Source organism: Macaca fascicularis, chromosome 17 (genome assembly GCF_037993035.2).
Source record: "Macaca fascicularis isolate 582-1 chromosome 17, T2T-MFA8v1.1".
In the NCBI taxonomy this organism is placed as follows: Eukaryota; Metazoa; Chordata; class Mammalia; order Primates; family Cercopithecidae; genus Macaca; species Macaca fascicularis.
Window position 1 is genome coordinate 9,263,677 of NC_088391.1, and position 9,285 is coordinate 9,272,961.

At 41.5% G+C, this 9,285-nt stretch overlaps 1 protein-coding gene across 4 annotated transcripts in view; it reads left to right on the forward strand.

Annotated features, from left to right (window-relative positions):
• MTUS2 (microtubule associated scaffold protein 2) overlaps positions 1 to 9,285 on the forward strand; it is a 429,948-nt gene that overhangs the window by 351,651 nt on the left and 69,012 nt on the right. The gene's annotated exons all lie outside the window — the stretch shown is intronic.

Sequence of the window (9,285 nt, forward strand, 5' to 3'; positions counted from 1 at the left end):
GTCTCTGTGAGATATTTTATTGTCATGCATATTTAGGTTTCTCCAAGATGCATGAAATGAGACTTCACAATTGAATTGTTGAAATTGCCTTCTCCCTACCCATGTGGGCATCAGCTATCTAGATCGCTTGAGATGTAGTATGTGACCAGGAGAAGGAAAATATGTGGCTTAATATACACGCTCATCAAAAAGCGGTCACTTGGAAGCATCTTAGTTACCAGTCTGCTTATGAACTTTGACCTAAAGTAGGGTTACTTACCACCTAGGAAAATTAAACTGATACCTTAAAAGTCACTTACTAGTTTTGCTCCAATAGAAATAACCACCTCAGTGGATTTGGCTTTGCTACCGTGAGTATGAGCTAAAATATTTATATACACGTTTATGTGCTTTTAACAAAAAGAACTATAAAGCATTTGCGCTCAATTGTCTGCACATCTAACATTGAAGTGACTAAGCCTTTTGCGAAGTGGTCACAAAAGAGTATTGAAGCCTTACAACAGTAGTTATAATAAAAGGGAAAGATTTGCTACATGTAAAACAATATTATAAATTTCATATTTCTAAATCCTAATACAAAAGTTTTAGAAATAGAGGCTGTAATATGGAGGCCTTTTGGTTTGAGAAAATATGTTTCAAAGGGAATCTTGTTTACCTATTTTGTTTAAATCAAGTTCTTGGAAATGATTATCCCTATGTCATTCTTGAATTCAGAGATTTTGGAAGATAATTTAATGTTATTTCATCTCTCTAGCAGTATGATGTTTGAGTAATTTTCCAGTGTTTTAGTTTTGAAACTTCCAGTTCAATACAAATTATTTTTTACTGGTAAAAACTTTAAAACTTACACTGCCTTTACCAGCTTTTTCATTATGTTCACACCTACATTTCTTGTCTTTTCTTTGCTATATTTCAGAATAGTATTCCCATTTGAAGTTTTATATGTATATTTTCATAGGTGCTCTTTAAATGAATTGAGGACTTTCTTTTTAAATTAAAAAACACATTGTTTTATGTAGTTGCCTATTTTGCAGAATAATTTCACAGGCAGTAGGCCAAAATCATTTATTTAATTGATAGTTACCTATTGGGCCAGGTATTGTGTACCAGGAGCATGATAGGATTCCATTCCAACTTCAAACTCTAGGAATCAGAATTCCCAAATCCCACAACAAAGTTCTTCAATCTGTTAATCAACTCTAACAACCCCAATGAGGTTGATACAATTTAAAAGAGGCCTGGTAAAATTGTTGACAGAGTTGTTTCTGATTACCTTAACCTAGCTTCATAAACCTTAAAACAATAACCATTTCCTCAGAACTTCATATAGATCAAAATAGCAAACTTCATTTTGAGAAATCAAAACAATTTAACAGTTTGATCATAGTGCAGCTAAAGCTGTTCTGAAAAACATGGCGAGACAATTAAAGATACTTTCAAAGTGATCAGTTTCAGAGATCTGACTAAAAACTGAATATCAACTAAAAACTGTGAATATGAGGATGCTTATTTAGCATGAATTTATTAGGGGAAACTGGAATCTTGCCTAGAGTGTATAATGAAAAAACTGTTAAATGAACAAATCGTTTAAAAACTGTTTGTGCTTATGTATTGCCAACTTATAAAGACCTATCCATTGGAAATATTTATTACTGGTTTACTCTGTGCCTAGTTACTATTAGGACCATCAAATAATTCTTAAAAGGCATCGCCGGCCCTTATGTAGCTTACCGATAAGTGGTTTCATTCTATTTCTACCTTTTGCAGAGAACTTACAAGTGGGTAGGCAACAATAACACACACAGAACAATTAAACATTAGCACAAGACTGGAGTATAATTAAGTGAAAATTATGTGGTACTGACCATACCTGTTTCTGGAATTTAGTGAAAGGAGAAGTCAGTCTAGACCCATAGGCAAGGTTTCTTGGAAAAAGTGGAACATGAATTACACTTTGAAGAATGGGGTAGAATTTTATTAAACTAAAGAGAAAGAATGTATTCCAAGCGAGGAGCACGTAAGGAAAGGTCTTTTAGCCTCATTTTATGAAACCTGAGAGGGGCAATCTCATGGTGAACACAGTGGGAGCTACGGTGCATAGGGAGTGTGGGGAAATTTCCAGCCTGAAATCCAGACCCAGGTTTTTTGTTGGTTGATTTGGTTTTTGTTTTATTTGAGACAGGGTCTCCCTCTGTCACCCAGTCTGGAGTGCAGTGGTGTGATCATGGTTCACTATAAACTTGAACTCCAGACTCAAACAATCTTCGCACCTCAGCTTCCCAAGTAGCTGGGACCACAGGCGTGCACCACCACGCTCAGCTATTTTTTTTTTTTTTTTTTTTTGGCAGAGCTGGGGTCTTGCTATATTGCGCAAGCTTGTCTCAAACTTTTGGGCTCAAGCAGTCCACCCACCTTGGCCACCCAAAATGGTGGGATAATAGGTGTGAGCCACCATGCCTGGCCAAAGACTCAGGTTTTTAAACTTGAGCTAAATAAAAAGTAGGGATCTATCTTGGGCTTTTGAGCAGAGATGCAGTCTGTGGAAAGACTTGTATACAGGTATTTGAAAGGAATGGTATGACCCAAATGGATTCCAAAGGGCCCATTCACCTACGGACTCAACCTGGTCCAGGATGAAGCCAGGAGCTCTATGTGCACAGAAACTCCTTATCCATAGCCTTCCTGAATTGATGGTTGTTAGAATTGTTGAGTTATTAAGAGGAATAAACTAGACGTATAAACTAGAATACAAGCGTCCTTTTTAACCATATGAAATATAACTGGCAAGCAAACGATAACAAGCCTGATAAACATATTATTTCCTTTTAGAGTCAAAAGTCTAGCTCATAAGAAACCTTGATGAGAATGGAATCTCAGCCAGCGAGTTGTTCTATAAGAATCCAGTGGCCTCAGAGCCTACTAGGTTCATCTCCCATATCCCTGCTCCCCTGAAATGTTCCTGGCCCTGGAGACTCCCTTTCCTAAGCCCCCTTCACTGTCCAACTCCTCTTGTAATGGACCTGTTATTCCTCACATCGTGTTACAGATTCAGTCCAACAGCAAGACTTGCTGGTTTAGGTATGGTCCTGTCCCTTTAGGGGTTCATTTGCATATCTCTACCCTAGCCTTTTATGTGTTGATTCTAATCTCAGAGACTCGTCTTACTTACCTTGTCTCTAAATTCTTGGCAGGGGCGGGAGTGGGGAGAGGCACCTCACTGTTCCTCCCAGGTATGCGCAGGTGCTCTGACAGTAATACATTTGGGAGGGTTATTAGAGAAAGATAGAATCCAGAAAGGTCAAGAAACTTCTTAAGTGATACACAAATGGGTTAAAACGCAGGCAACTGGCTAATTCTCCTTTCTGCTGCACTTACTCTGGGACCAGAATTTCCCAGCATGACTTCTTTGGATCAGCATTTCTTCTCCTTGGCCCCATTAATCTCTGTCCTTTCCCATTGTTCATTAGTAATCCAGGTATGGTGTGATATTCCCTTATTAACTACAGCCTCTTGGGAAAGCTAGATGTCTTTTTACCCAGTGGCTCTTCCCCACATGCACAAAGGCAAAGGCTGAAATTATGCATTTGTAGTCATTTTGATTTTTTCTAATATATGGTATGACTCTGCTCGTTTTTCATAAGAGTAGGCACTGAAATGTATTGAAGAGTATTAAATGGGAAGGATACTTTGTTTCTGACAAGCCTATATGAAATTTCATTTCACAGCAGAAAAGCAGATCATTATACAAAAACACAGAGGCCCTAGTGTTAGTTATATGTGAAAGAAATAATACTTATTGATTAACTCAAGGCATAGTGTCAGTGCTGCCTTAAAGCTATAAGAACTAAAATGAAAAACAAAAGGTCAGTCCACCTCCCATGGGATTTTTCCACAGAGCTATTATATGTTATGGATCTGGCCAATCTTCGTAATATTAGTATTGAAAGTGAGTGCAATAGCCACAAAAGGTGGTATGAAAACAAGTCAGATACTTGTGTTTTGTTGCTGTAACCTTGCAGCTGGTTCATTTTGAAATACAAAAGAGAGTGTTTTCCTTTGAAGATGAAGTTCTACCCTGTTGATTTTAAACCCTGATTTAAACTCATGGAGCCCTGGGTAAAAAGCAATAATGTTTCTGAGAAGCGTGAAAAAAGCTTTAACCTTTTTGCAATTTAGTGTGCATGCATGTCATATTTGAATTTTTTTAATTCACAATTTTAACAGATCTGGATGTTTCCTCAAATACCAGAATTCTATAGATCTCTTATTTAATTTCCTGTTGTAGTTCGATTGTTTAGCTTGGGAAAAAAAATGGCCCAGCTCACAGGGTTGGATTTTCCTGATCCACACGGATTTCAGAGCAGGCTAAAAATATAGGAAAGATTAGCTGGGAGTCTTTGGGCTTACATATATATTTTTAAATTAACATATATATGTATTTTCTTTTTAAAAAAAAAATCAAGGGCCGGGCACGGTGGCTCAAGCCTGTAATCCCAGCACTTTGGGAGGCCGAGACGGGCGGATCACGAGGTCAGGAGATGGAGACCATCCTGGCTAACACGGTGAAACCCCGTCTCTACTAAAAAATACAAAAAAAACTAGCCGGGTGAGGTGGCGGGCGCCTGTAGTCCCAGCTACTCGGGAGGCTGAGGCAGGAGAATGGCGTGAACCTGGGAGGCGGAGGTTGTAGTGAGCCGAGATCGCACCACTGCACTCCAGCCTGGGCGACAAAGTGAGACTCTGTCTCAAAAAAAAAAAAAAAAAAATCAGGTGGGGAACAAGGAGCTGATGAAAATCTGCAGTGAGTTTTATGAAATTGTCCTCAGTACGCCTGTAGCCAACCAAGAGTTCCTGCCAGGAATTTCATAGACCAGAGGCAGAACGTTGGAGGGAAAAGGGGCCTGTCTGATGGGCTGACCGAAGTTCCCAAAAAGTCCCAGATGCTGTTTTGCCTGGGGTGCTCTCGGCATATCCTGCTGCTCTCAGTTTAAATCTCCAAGACAGCCTTGCCCTGCTGGGTTAGACCACAGTGTTCTGTAATTGTTCATCCATTTACTGACTCTCTGGAAGTCAAGCTTCCTGAGAGCAGAAATGTCTGCCAGGCACATAGTAGGCACTCAGTGAGTATGTGTTATTTGGTGTACATTTCCTATTTCTGGATGAATTGGAGTGAAAGCACCTCAGATTTACCCAGCATTCAGTTTTAGTAGTAAATAGCTGTTCTGTTGGTTTCTAATTTGAGGAGTGGCACAGGTGGCTAATACGCAAGCATAGAATCACACAGATGATGCTAACAAGGACAGGCGTTTTCACTTCCCATTACCACCAGCTTCACGGGGTAGCACCAACCATCGGAAGAGATAATGCCCATTGAGCACACATGTTAAAATAACAGAGTATGGCAGGCTTGCCTGGGCTTTGGCCACACATCTGATTGCTTGAGGTTAATGGGATGATGAGTGGGTTGTCTGCTCTGCAAGGCTGCTCTAGCAAGGAAAAGTGAAAGGCAGTATCCCCGCGAGTTTGTGAAAAGTCTTAGATGGGGAGCCATGTCTAAAAAGAAGTGGAGGCTTCACTATAGCAGACTTGCAGGGGTATGTTTAGGGCAAGATGTACAGGGAGTGAGCTGGATGTTTCATGGGAGTAGCTTGTCTTGCATTTCATCTATGAATAAAGAGATAGACCACGCCAGAATGAATGGAGAACTCAGCGTGCAAAGGAGAGCGGTGCATGACCAAATAAAAGAGGTAGCTAAGAAGACACAGCTGCTGGTTTGGGGCTTAGATAAATGTTCTTAAAGTGTCAACTTCCAGTTAAGCCTGTCATAGAATAAACAGAAATTTTAGAGGGATGGCCTTGTTAGGCTTTGCAATTTCTGGACTATATCACCAGGACAGTTTGGATGATTAACGCTGAGTTCTATTTTTAGCCCTCTTGAGTGAAAACAGGAGCTCATGTACTTGGCACTCATTGGGAATTTTCCACTCATCCCCTGTTTAGAGAGGCACTGATCTAACCCTGGGCCCTCAGAGGAGGCCTTGCTCATATTTCAGTCAACCCACGGTGTCATCACCCAGACCAGGCATAGTTTGGGCAATAGAGGGGATTAGAGACTTGAGATCCTTTCCAAGGGAGTCCTGGGTGTTCAACAGAACCTATGGGCCTTGCAAGATCACACTGGATTCTGTTGAACCATGATAGATGGAGGAATAACTTTTTGAGGCAAAGAACAGTGAATGGAAGATTCCTTTAAGTTCACTCTTGCCTAAGGAACAGTTTTCCTGCAGTCACAGCTATTGACTCATTTCATTGCAGGGTAGCACTACGTCATTCTGGTTTGGCTTGCAGAAAGCAAAAAGTAACTTACTCTATGCAGAGAATTCATAAATTAAAAGAGTTGATATCCTTTCAAAAACAAGCACTTACGGAAGAAGGGCTGTCGCCAAACTGCACAGGCTGGCCTTAGCGAGCCAGAGCTGAGCTGTGCCAGCATCTTCAGCAGCAACACATTCAGAGGTCATGAGACAGCATCCTTCTAGAAGCTGGTGGGGAAAACTAAAGTCTCTCAGAAGTTATAGCCCAAGTAGGCTATGGCGAAATGGGTCCAGACGTTGTAAACAGACTAACATGCAACTCACGAATCCACATCCAGGACAGAGACAGGCAGTTCAGGCTGTGGAGTGGGATGTGAATGCAGCCAGGGCATTGTTCTGTTGAGACAGAGTAGTCAGGAGCGGACCCTGCCTCTCTCCCAGTCAGACATGAAAAGCTTCTTGGTAATAAGTGCTCAGATCCAAGCCAAGGCTCAGTGCAATTTGGATCTTGTTGCTTCTATCTAAGTATGGCTAGGAGGGGAAATCTTGGTGTGCTCATGTTTGATGAAGAGTGTGGACATTGGGTGGAAACTCTTGCCTTTGCCATTTCCTGGTGGGTTGTGCAGGGGCCAGCCACTTCACCATAGAGCCCCAGTTTCCTCCTCCATAAAGGGAAATAAAACCCGGGACGCTCTGGACAGTGTCTCGAGGAGTAAATGACATAAAGGGCTTACCTGACATTGTGTCTGGACTACAGAGAGTGTTCGGTGCTGGACAGCATGAATCACCTGTAGTAATTAGTAAATAATACTTAGCCAGAGCTTGCCAGAGTTAAGTTCTTTTCCTTGACATTTTAGTCATCAGGTTTGTTGCTTATCTTTGGCAGCCAGCCCTTCCTTGGTAAGCCATCTAATGACTATAGTTTGGAACTGGCTGATTTTAGAGCCTGAACTTGCAAAAGAGTGGACGAGGTCATTTTCACTGGGTCTTCGTGATCTGTTTTAACAGCCTCTGCTTCCCCAATTGGAGATGGTACAAGGTCTCTAATCTCACTCTATTTCCTTTCCACTTCCTTGCCTATCTCTCCCCTTCCTTTCTTTACTTGCTTTTTTTTTCCCCCCAGTTCTCACTTGGTTTCCATCAATCTTATTTGTGTTCCTCTTAAAGCAACAGATGGATATGGGGAAGGCCTGGCCACAAAGTATCAGCATTAGCTTTTCAGCGAAGTGATTCAAGTCTCAAGGTCTTCCTCAGCAGCTCCCTCATAGTCAGCACCACCCCTAAGAGGCCTGTCCCTCTCATAGGGCCTTCCAGCCACTCCTTCCCCACAGGCCTGATTCTTCTGCGGCTGGGAGTGTGGACTGATCTGTTATGATGTGAGAGATCCCTGGGTCATGACTCTGTTAACGTCCAGCAGGGGCCATGACAGGGAGCTGAGGGAAATGTTGGCTTTGAGTTAGAAATTAGAGTTCATTTGTTGTTTTGTTATGTTCTGATTGTTCACTGCCTGGCCCAGTCTAAGTCTTTGCAACTCTCATTGCTCTGAGAGTGACCGCTGTGTAATGCTATTTCTGGACTGATAAGCATACTATTTCAATTATCTGGCTGTGTTTAGGAATTAGAGAATGTGAGTATTCAAAATTATTCTTGACAGTAAAAGCAAGTTAGTTTTTCCACTAGGTTAAGATTATTTCAGGGTCAATACCGAAATTAGCACTCTCCAAAATACCAAATTTGCTTAACCTACAGGAACACATTGATTGTCATCTGGCCATATTATGCTGCTGTTAGAATGAGCATATAATCCCTGTGATCTGTCTGATTAGAACATGTTCCCTGTTCTGGCTTCTCTAATCTCTGAATCACATCAAAAATTAAGCAAAATCAAGGCAGACCAAGAAGGTGCTTACAAAAACAGAGCATAAGGCCAGGCACGGTGGTTCACACCTGTAATCCCAGTACTGTGGCAGCTACAGATTGGGCAGATTGCTTAAGCCCAGGAGTTTGCGACTAGCCTGAGCAACATGGTGAAACCTCGTCTCTACTAAAAATACAAAAAATTAGCTAGGCATGGTGGCATGCACCTGTAGTCCCTGCTACTTGGGAGGCTGAGGTGTGAGGATACCTTGAGCGTCAGAGATGGAGGTTGCAGTGAGCCATGATCACGCCACTGCATTTCAGGCTAGGTGACAGAGCGAGATCTTGTCTCAGGAAAAAAAAAAAAAAAAAAAAAGAGGATAAGACTGATATAGAAATTCTAAATGCATTTAGATAATTAATATGGAAAAGCACCTGTTATATATAGGATGTTATCCAGTTGCAAATGAAATACAAGGAAACAGAAATATAGTAACAACTTACACTTGTATGAACTTGCTAAGTGCTGGACACTAACTACATCACATACATTAATGTAATCCTCATGACAACCCTGCACAGTGGGTGTGGCGTTAGAGTAGGAATATTGAGATACAGGGTAGGATTAGGCAAGAAAATACATGCTCTCAGATGTAACTGTTAGCTTTGAAATTCAGGGAAAACAAGGATGCTATGGACTGGGATGGAAGGAGAGAACTTCAGAAATGAGATGGGAGGTGTCCGTTGGGTCTGTCTTAGTCTCTTTGGGATGCTATAACAAAATATCATAAACTGGGTGGTTTATAAATAACAGAAATTTATTTCTTACAATTCTGGAGGCTGGGAAGCCCAAGATCTAGGCTCCAAAAGATTCAGTGTCTGGTGCTGGCCACTTTCCTGTAAACATTAGAACCTGGGCTGTATCCTTACATGGAGGAAGGGGCAAGGCAGCTCCCTGGGATCCCTCTAATTTTATTCGTGAGGGCTCCACCCTCATGACCTGATCACTTCCCAGAAGTCCCACCTCCTATTAGCATCAGCTTGGAGGTGAGGATTTCAACATGAATTTTAGGGGGATTTAGGGGAACACATACCTTCAGACTATAGCAGGGCC